This window comes from Podarcis erhardii (assembly GCF_964252035.2).
Source record: "Podarcis erhardii genome assembly, chromosome: 3".
Lineage (NCBI taxonomy): Eukaryota > Metazoa > Chordata > Lepidosauria > Squamata > Lacertidae > Podarcis > Podarcis erhardii.
This window is the reverse complement of record NC_138507.1, coordinates 124,249,534-124,259,342: the sequence shown is the minus strand read 5'-3', so window position 1 is coordinate 124,259,342 and position 9,809 is coordinate 124,249,534. Positions and strand designations below refer to the sequence as shown.

Genomic DNA, 9,809 nt, shown 5'->3' with positions numbered 1-9,809 from the left:
CGAAGGGTCACAATGGGCTGAGTGGAGCAGTGTGTGTTGTTCTGTTGGGGCATCCGTGCCATTTATAGTCCTCTCTTGAGGCCCCTTCCAGGTCTGCCATTCTGGGATTGCAAGCCCAGTCTTGGGAAATGGGTTGTTTTGAGAAGAAAGTCACAGGGACCAGCTGAGTCTCTCTCTCCCTCCCTCTCTCTCTCTCTCTCTCTCTCTCTCTCTGAGGGGGCTCTTTCCCTTGCCCCAAACAGCCGCCCCGGCCCACTTTCTGCTTGGCTCCTCCTTGGCCACAATCAGCTCTTGGCTCTCGGTGGCTGCCTTGCTGCAAAAGTTCAGGGGGAGAGCAGGAGGAGAAGGCCCGGCAGAGCCAGTGGCCCCCACTTCCTCTGGCCTCTGGAGCTGGGGGGGGAGGCGGGGGGGGCGAGAAGAGAATGTGCAGGCCAGAGGCAAGCCACACACCGCTCGCTCTGCTCTGCCAGCTGGGATTTGCCAGTGGACACGACTTCAGTGTTTGACTTTTATTGTGGGGCGATGTGATGTTTGGCCTCAAGGGAGGAAGCAGGGTGTGTGTGTGTGTGTGTGTTGCGCGCCCTACTTGGGCTGTTATTGCGCAGGGAGCAGGGCTTCAATCTCTGGCGGGGCTTGCCATAAAATACCTCCACCCTCCTAATGGCTTTTAGGCCCCTCAGCTACTGTTTGCAGAAGAGCAGGAGGGAAGTTCAGAAGTGAGGAGGAGCCAAGGTGGGGTGGGGGTTGTGGGCCCCATTTCCTCCCCACCCCCATAATTTGATCATTGTGCATGAGGGGCTAAAGTGACCTCCCAAATGAAACCCCCCCCTTTATCAAACCACACCAAGTCTTGCCTTTTCTCTTGGACAAAGGACTTTTCATCAGCCAGCAGGAGGTTCGGTGGGTGCTGCTGACCCTACCATTAGGCAAAGTGAGGCAGCTGCTTCAGGCAGCAGTTCCTAAGGGGTGGCAGCAGTCTCATCTTCATCCTTCACCTGCAGGCAACAGGTGTGGTGGAGGAAGTTGCCCCATTGACAGAGCTGATTCAGCTGTCAGCCTGGTTGAATTCTACGCAGGGACTGTGGGGACGCCATCTTGTCCTTTGCCTCAGGCAGCACAAAGTATTGGGCAGGCCCTGCCGGCATCAGTGTGCTTCCATGCTGGGGGAGTGTGTGTGTGTGTGTGTGTGTGTGCGTGTGTGTGTGTACCTTTTGCATTTCTGCCCTAATAACCGTGCAAGAGACTTGCAATGCTGTCAAAAGTGGCAGTCGTCCCAGGATAGCTCACTGATCTCAGGTGACTAACAGAGAAAGAGCGAGAGAGAAATATACTCTTTGCATGCTCAAGTGCATCCTTTTAGTTTGGAGCATTGAAAACAGCAGCAGGCAGGAATCCAAGTCTGGTTCCTAGTGCTGTGAAGCAGGGTTAGCCCTGAGCTCAGAGGAACCAGCAAGCAGAGACCCCCCCACACACCTCAAAAAAACCCCACTCCTCCTGCACTACAGCCAAGAGCAGAGCTGTGATGGGTGGGGGCCCCTCTCTCCTCCGCCAGCGTCCCCTTGAAGATCCCTCGGTCACATGTGTTACATTATGCCTCCAACTCATGATGCTCCCTTCCCCGCCATGAGTGGGGGGGGGGTCTTGAAGAAAGTGCAGCTGCCCCCCAGAGCTGTAGCTAGGTGATCTTGTGCTCCTGGCAGAACCATCCAGAAAATAGGGAAAAACAAGGCCCCTGCATATCATATAAAGACCCTTTATTTAAAACCTTTTCTTACGAGGCAGTAATCAATATTTTTATTTATACGCATATTTATGGACATATTTTAAAGCCAATTTTGTGGGAGGGGTCTCGTCTGCACCCCTGGCGGGGGCCTTCCTCACCACCCCCTAACTACGGCCCCGCTGCCCCCTTCCTCTGTGACCTGACTTGGACAACTAAGGTTCTGCCCCACAGGTGTCACATGACACACACCCCCGACACACACCATGACCACCACCAGAGAAGAGGAGAACCTTGTGTGGGGCTGACCACTTCCTGTAGAACAAAGGGGGCTTTGTGTGATGCCCCAACACCAGCCCTGCATCTGCCTTCTGGGACCGACAGCAACCCAGGGTGACCCCTCCATGGACCGCCAAGTGGTTGGGGCTGAGCAGGTCAACGCCAGCAATACCCCACTCCTCACCAGGGTGCCAGCTCTCCCCTCTCATTCCTGCTAGCGATGCCCTCCATCCCCGGCCCCCTACTGTTATGCACTGAGTTGAATAGGATCCAAAAGGCAGCAGTCTGATTGGTCCTACACAATGGGCCCCATGTGATTGGCTAATTCTGGGATTCACCTGTAGGCCAATCAGGTTGTGGATTCACTTCCACCTGGAGCTGGATTGGGTGGCTCCTGTGGACCAATGAGACTGCTACATTCTGGACCCTATTGTTCTAGGACCAATCAGACTGCTGCCTTTTGGATCCCATTCAACTCAGTACATAACACCGACACCTTGCCTCAGATAGCTGATGAGGTGTGTGGTGAAGACCGCTCCTCAATATGGTTCTATTGGGAAGCAGAGACGACCCAGAAAGGCTCCTTGGTTGTTGGTTTTTTTAATGTACGGATGTTAATGTAAAAAAAGATGAGTAGCAAAAGCTCCACATTTTCACGTCCCATTCTTGGTTACAGATCATCTTTTTGCTATGCAGACAGATAACATATTCAGATTTTCTTCTCCGTAACCCTTAAGTTATGCAGTCCTCTGTTAAGTAGAAGAGACAGCCTCGGTTTCCTCATTTGGTCTTTAAAAAGGGGCAAACTGACAATTAGTTCCATGGTGCAGATGCAACCGTTGGTACTGCCTCACCACTGAGAAAAGGACATTTTCCAATAATGCGTTTTGCCGTAGAGCGTTCCTGAGATACAGAGGCAGGAGGCTTTCAACCAGCTCCACCTAAGTGTAAGGACCTGTTGCTCCGAATCATAAGAGGCTAGTCCTTATACGGCTTCTTGGACTGACCTCTCCCGGCTCCCATTTCTTTTATGCTGTATAGTGGATCCACAAGCTTGTTGTGGACAAGCATCAGACCTTGAAAGTGCTTCACAGTTTTCACTTTAAGCTCCAGCGTGGCGTCTTCATCGCACACAAAGACGGTGCGGGGATGTTGCTGGAAGGCGGACACGGTCCACATGTGGCTTACTCCTTCCTCAATCGCCTTGTACAAAGCAAACGCCTTGTGGGCTCCGGTGATCAGAATCATCACCTCTCTGGCGTCCATCACTGTGCCCACTCCAACGGTGAGTGCCATGGTGGGCACTCGGGAGAGGTCTCCACCAAAGAACCTGGCATTCGCCAATATGGTGTCCATAGCTAAGGTCTTCACTCGGGTTCTGGACGCCAGGCTGGAGCCGGGCTCATTGAAAGCAATGTGACCATCTGGGCCGACACCTCCAACAAAGAGCTCGATTCCTCCAGCCTCTTTGATCTTCTCTTCAAAAGCCTCACACTCCTCTTCCAGGTTTGCTGCCTTTCCATCCAGAAAGTGCGTGTTTTCAGAGGATATGTCGATGTGCTTGAAGAAGTGGTTCCACATGAAGGAGTGGTAGCTTTCGGGGTGATCCTTCGCAAGACCCACATACTCAGTCATGTTGAAAGTTTTCACATACTGGAAAGAAAGATCTCCGTTCTTGTAATATTCTATTAGTTTCCCATAGCACCCTAACGGAGTACTTCCGGAGGGAAGTCCAAGGGTGAAATATTTGCTTGGACCAGGACTAAACTGGATGATCCGATTCCTAATGTACTTTGCTGCCCATTCGCTGGCCTGAGCATGGTCCTCTAGAATGATGAGTTTCATGCTCACCGTTTTGCTACAGCCCTGACTTTTCCAGTCCACTCCTGGCCCGCCTCCTCCTTGAGCTGAGAGAGAGGCTCCTTGGTGACAGCACTTGCGCCGCAGTTCACTGCTGTGGAAGCGATGATGTCACAGAGCAAAGAAGAATGATGTCACTGAATATATATCCAGCCAGCCTGGCTGTTATCATTGGGAGGGTTGTGCCTGTGCTTGTGCGTAGAAGGCCCTGGAGACTTTCCTCACAACAGTTTGTTGTTAGTTTATAAAACTATATACTGTACCACTATATCATAGAAATACTGTACGTCACAGTGGTTTACAACTTTATAAAACCATAAAACCATATTGTTGTTGGTGTTTAGTCGTTTAGTCGTGTCCGCCTCTTCATGACCCCATGGACCAGAGCACGCCAGGCCCTCCTGTCTTCCACTGCCTCCCCCAGTTTGGTCAAACTCATGCTGGTAGCTTTGAGAGCACTGTCCCACCATCTCGTCCTCTGTCGTCCCCTTCTCCTTGTGTCCTCCATCTTTCCCAACATCAGGGTCTTTTCCAGGGAGTCTTCTCTTCTCATGAGGTGGCCAAAGTCTTGGAGCCTCAGCTTCAGGATCTGTCCTTCCAGTGAGCCCTCAGGGCTGATTTCCTTCAGAATGGAGAGTTTGGATCTTCTTGCAGTCCATGGGACTCTCAAGAGTCTCCTCCAGCACCAGAATTCAAAAGCATCCATTCTTCGGCGATCAGCCTTCTTGATGGTCCAGCTTTCACTTCCATACATCACTACTGGGAAAACCAGAGCTTTTACTATACGGACCTTTGTTGGCAAGGTGATGTCTCTGCTTTTTAGGATGCTGTCCGGGTTTGTCACTGCTTTTCTCCCAAGAAACAGGCGTCTTTTTATTTCCTGACTGCTGTCAGCATCTAGTAAAATAATAAAAACTTGCCTTTTTAAACTATTTGCTTGCTGGTCATCCAGTACTTAAAGGAATAAAAACAGAGCAGTTTTAAATATGTAGTTTAAAATAGAGCATCAAAGTGCATTGCCCATTCCCTCTCTCCCTCTCCCTCTGTGTCTCTCCACTTTCAGACTTGTGGTCCAAGCTGCCACATCTAAAGGGAGCACTCGTCCTCCCTCCATTATGATGCGGGGGGGGGGGGTTAAGGAAGGCCATGCCCTGAGGCTGGGACTTATTACAGCCCCCTGAGCTCCTGGGGTCCCTCGGCCTGTCTGCACGGAGACTGCGCTGACTGCCACATAATCCCTGGGATGTGGCTGATTGGCGGCAGGAGGAGGGTGGGCCTGAGCAAACCAGCTTGGAGGGGCAAGCAAGGCAGCAGCTAGCATGTGAAGAGAGATCAGATTCTGGATCAGCATAACATGGGTGGATCTGGGTGGAGCGCCTGAGTCAACAACAAAGCAGAGCTTGCCCTCCGCAAACAGGCAGGCAGCGGGGGGGGGGGGGGAGCAGAGACAAGGTTGGGCTTGGTTTGTGCCAACCATTTCTATAACATTTTAGTTTCTCCCCAAGAGGTTGCAAAAGGGATACAGGGAAGTCAGTGGAAACGGACCACAACATCATAAAAGCTTCCTTAAAGTGCCTGCTGCAATCATAGTAATGTAAAAACTCTCCAGCAAGTACTGGAGGTTCGGCAGGGAGAGGCCCCTCTGAGCTCAGTCAGGGGGGAATTCCACAGAATCGGGCCCACAATACTCCTAGCAAGTATTGTGGGGAGAGAGGAGGGGGAGTCCCTGGTTAGCAATGGCAGGGGAGACGACAACATCTCGCCTCCTTCCTCCTTCCTAAAACAGCAGCCTTGGGCAGCCTGGTGCTTTCCATATAGAATCGTGGTTGGGAGGGACCCCCAGGGTCATCTAGTCCAACCCCCTGCCATGCAGGAATCTCAGCTGAAGCATGATAGATGGCCACCCAGCCTCTGTATAACAAGCTCCAAGGAAGGGGAGTCCACCACTGCTCCTGGGAGTCTGATCCACTGCGCAACAGCTCTTTCTGTCAGGAATTTCTTCCTGGTGTTTAGTCGAAATCTCCTTTCTCGTAATTTGAAACCGTTTTTTCAAGTCCTAGCCTCCAGAGCAGGAGAAAACAAGGTTGTTTCCTCTTCTATGTGACGGCCTTTGAGATATTTGGCTCTCACAGCTCCTCTCAGTCTCCTCTTTTCCAGGCTAAACATACCCAACTCCAACTTCTCCTCATCAGGCTTGGTTTCCAGACCCTTGATCACCTTGGTCGCCCTCCTCTGCACACCTTCCAGCTTGTCAACATCCTCCTTAAATTGTGGTGCCCAGAACTGGACACAGGACCCTAGATGGGGTCTGACCAAGGCAGAATAGAGAGGGGCTATGGGGTCAATGGGGTCACGAAGAGTCGGACACAACGAAACAACTAAACAACAACAACATGACGTCCCTTGATCTGGACACTAGACTTCTGTTGTGTGGGATGTGATCCATGAGAGGCAGTCAAGTACAACACTCCTTGTAATGCTAGAGAAGACATGCGAGGGAATGTTCAGTCCAGCCAGTCAAAACTTCCTGTTCCTCCTGGCTGGAGCACCTCACCTGCCCAGGTAACAAAAGGATGAGTCACACAGCACCCTCCCCCTTCTTTTTTGTCTTTCTTCTTCGTTTGACCAGCTTTGTTTGCTCTCAGCTAGCAGAAGCACCGGGATTATTCTCCCATATGGGGTAGATCCACATGTACATATTTGTAACTAAGTCTGCCTTCAGGAATCCAACCGTGAACTGATGTGAGTAAACTTCTTTTATTGACTTTGAATAAGATTGTGGTGTCTTTATTCTTTTAAGAGGAATTAAAGGGAACTTGCCAGGAACGTACAATTCGATCTGAGACAGACTGAATTGTGTAATAATGAGAGGCTCACACGAGCCTGCAGCCAGCTATCTGCTGGGCATGGAAAGGAACTTGCTAGTGCAAGTTAGGAAGGATATTCATAAAGAATATATCCTCTCTTGCCACCCTGAACATTCCCACATTTTGGAGAGTCCATCCCCTTCCAATGTCATGTGTTTCACTGTCGAGCTGCTCTTGCGGACAAAAATCTTTCTCTGGTGTTTAATCAGAATCTTGTCCTTGAAATCCCTTGGCTGGAGTCCTACCCCCTGGAGGAGCAGCAGCAGCAGCAGCAGAAAACAAGCTGGCTCCACCTGAGCCGCCTGGTGATGGTTCAGACTAAAACTCCCAGCAGGTTGGAAGCCTCACTTGTGCTAAAGCATCATCACTTGTGATTCCTGCAGGGGGTTGGACTAGATGACCCTCGGGGATCCCTTCCAACTCTACATTTATATGAGCGCAAAGTTGGGGAACCCATCCCTGCCACTCCTTATAGCAGGCCCATCTGGTCTGGCCTTTCCTTCTCCGAGGGTCGGGGTGGGGGTCTCCCCCGTCACCTGATGCAGCGCCATACTCGCCCGGCCCCCTGAAGACGCACACCCGGCCCCTCTCCTCCCCCGAAACACCCCACCCCCTCTTAGCCACAAGCTTCCTCCTGAATCCGGAGCCCGGCTGGTCCCTTCGCTTCTCGCCTTCGTCTCTCCCGCCTCGGTTGCGGTCTGCCTTGTGTCTCCCGCCTCCTGCCAGAAGCAGCCCCAGGGAGGGAGCGGCGGGGGGGGGGACACGGGGGGGGGTCCCAAACAGGCCTTGCGAGTCCCACGCTGGATGTTTGGGGGGGGGGAGGCGCTGGAGGAGGTTTCTGAGTGTTTCTGGTGGGGGGAGGCATCGCAAGGGTTGCCGCTGTTGACACGGGAGGGGGCATCATTTCTCTACCCCCCCCCCATCTTTTTGAGCTTCTGGAGCCAAAGAAAACCTCCGCGCCGCGTTTTGGGCGGGGAAGCGGCTCTGGTTACAGCCGCCAGGATACTGTTGGTGTCCCCCTCCTTCCCCTCCCTCGCCCCCCCCGACTTTCCTAAGGCAAACCAACCGGGGAGGGGGCGCTCCCTTCTCCCCCTCCCCACACCCCCCCGCGCTGGCAGGTAGAGCACCCTCCCCCAGACAGAAATAGGACCCTCCCCTCCCCCTCCGGCTATTTTTAGCTGCCTACAAATAACTTGTTTTGAGCCTGGAAATGGAGGCAGTCCTGCCCCCCCCCCGAGACTAGGAATAGGGGTGCCTGCCATTTCCACCCACAGTGGAGAGCGGAGATTGCTGAGTGTTTGTGTGTGTGTTGGGGGGTTCCTCTTTGCACGCGCCCTCACCCCGAAAGCAGCCCCCCCGGGGACGTTTAGGAAGCTTCTCATCGAAGGAAAGTCTCTCTATTTTTATTTTTTGCTGGGGCGCAGGGGGCCAGGCAGGCAGCTATGCCCCCCCCCCAAATACCCCTCTCTCCAGCTCCTGCCTTTTCCCTCCCAGCCCTGCAGCACCTCCTAGTGGCGGCAGGAGGAAGCGCTGGTGCCTCAGTGGCTGCCGGACCGGGATGCCTGCGGCTGCCTGCCTGGGTCCGACGCCCCAGGCAGGGCCGGGAGGGTCCCCTCATCTCTGATGGAACCCACGACTGAGGGGTCTGGGGTGGAGGAGGGAGAGGCTTAGGGGGCGCTGCCTGCCCGGCTCCCCGACTCCCTCACCCCATGATGTCCTCGCAAGCGGAGGCTTCTGGTCCTCGCCCCCCCCCCGTCCCTCCCCGACTGGCTCCCATTAGCTCTGGCGGCTCCTTCCCAGTCGAGGCTCTTTTGCCTTTTATGGGAAAAGCATCTGGAAGGCGGTTGTGGGGGGGAGGGAGGGGGCGGCCACTCCCCACCGCAATTCAGCCCAATGGCACTTTCCTGGCCGAACCCCCGAGAGGGGCCTGGACGGGGGGGGGGAGGCAGGGAGGGGCCTCTGCTGGGAGAGGGAGAGCAGCCCGCGCCCCCCGGACACAGGAGAGCCCCCCGAGATCCGCGGGGACAGGCGCCTTTCCTTCTGCCCATCTCTCCCCCGGGCGGCTGCCGGGGACCCCAAAGGAGCTGATCTTGTAGTGGACGCGTGACTGGGGGGCTGCAGGCGAAAGGCCCTGCCCTGAGCCCCTTTGCGGGCCGGCGATGGGGGCGGGCAGCCTCCATATTCTCAAGCACCAGACTGAGCCTAATCTGAGCTGGGTCTGCTCTGCAAGGCCTGCAAGAAGCCCGGCTCTGCTTCTGTCTCCCTCAGAGTGTTAAAAAGTGTGGCAGGAAGGTGGGAGAAAAGGTGAAGGAAGTGTATTTGAGGGTTTGCTGGTTGTTTAAAGAGCGTTTAAAGAGAGCATCGATCTCTCCTGGATTCGCTGACTGAGATTCCTGCTTGGCAGGGGGTTGGACTAGATGACTCTGGGGGTCCCGTCCAACTCTACGATTTTATGAGGGGTTTGACCAGCAATGCTGTTTTCCTGAGTTTCCCCCCTGCAAAGCTAGTTTATTGTGGTTTCCGGTTAACCAGGTTGTGATAGCTCTGCCATCTCTCTCAAAGCTGCTAAGTTCTGTATACAGATAGGTAGCCGTGTTGGTCTGCCATAGTCAAAACAAAAAATTCCTTCCAGTAGCACCTTAAAGACCAACTAAGTTAGTTCTAGGTATGAGCTTTCATGTGCATGCACACTTCTTCAGGTATCTGAAGCACACGATGCACACGAAAGCTCATACCTAGAACTAACTTAGTTGGTCTTTAAGGTGCTACTGGAAGAAATTTTTTGTTTTGACTAAGTTCTGTATGTGAGCAGAACACCCTATGGATGAGCTCAGAAGGAAGTCTGTCCCGTGGGGTCTTCTCTACCCTAATAACAACATGAAGGCCTGATTTTCTCCTGCAGGGACACAGGATGGGGCTGACTTTGGGGTCAAGAGCTACTCCAATCCCCCTTTCTTCAGCTGCATCTGTACTGGCCTCAGGGATGTATCAGGAGAGGCTGCAGCTGCACCCAGCCAGTGTTCTCATGGGGGCCTCTTCAGGGAAGCCCCCCAGCCAGGACTTGAGTGCAGCAGCCAGTGGCA

At 53.5% G+C, this 9,809-nt stretch overlaps 1 pseudogene across 1 annotated transcript; it reads right to left on the bottom strand.

Moving 5' to 3' along the window:
- Positions 1 to 2,583: 2,583 nt before the first annotated feature.
- On the bottom strand, positions 2,584 to 3,924 carry LOC309338646 (glucosamine-6-phosphate deaminase 1 pseudogene; annotated as a pseudogene). The gene has a single exon. The product of its transcript is annotated as a glucosamine-6-phosphate deaminase 1 pseudogene (transcript).
- Between the last annotated feature and the right edge of the window lie 5,885 nt (positions 3,925 to 9,809).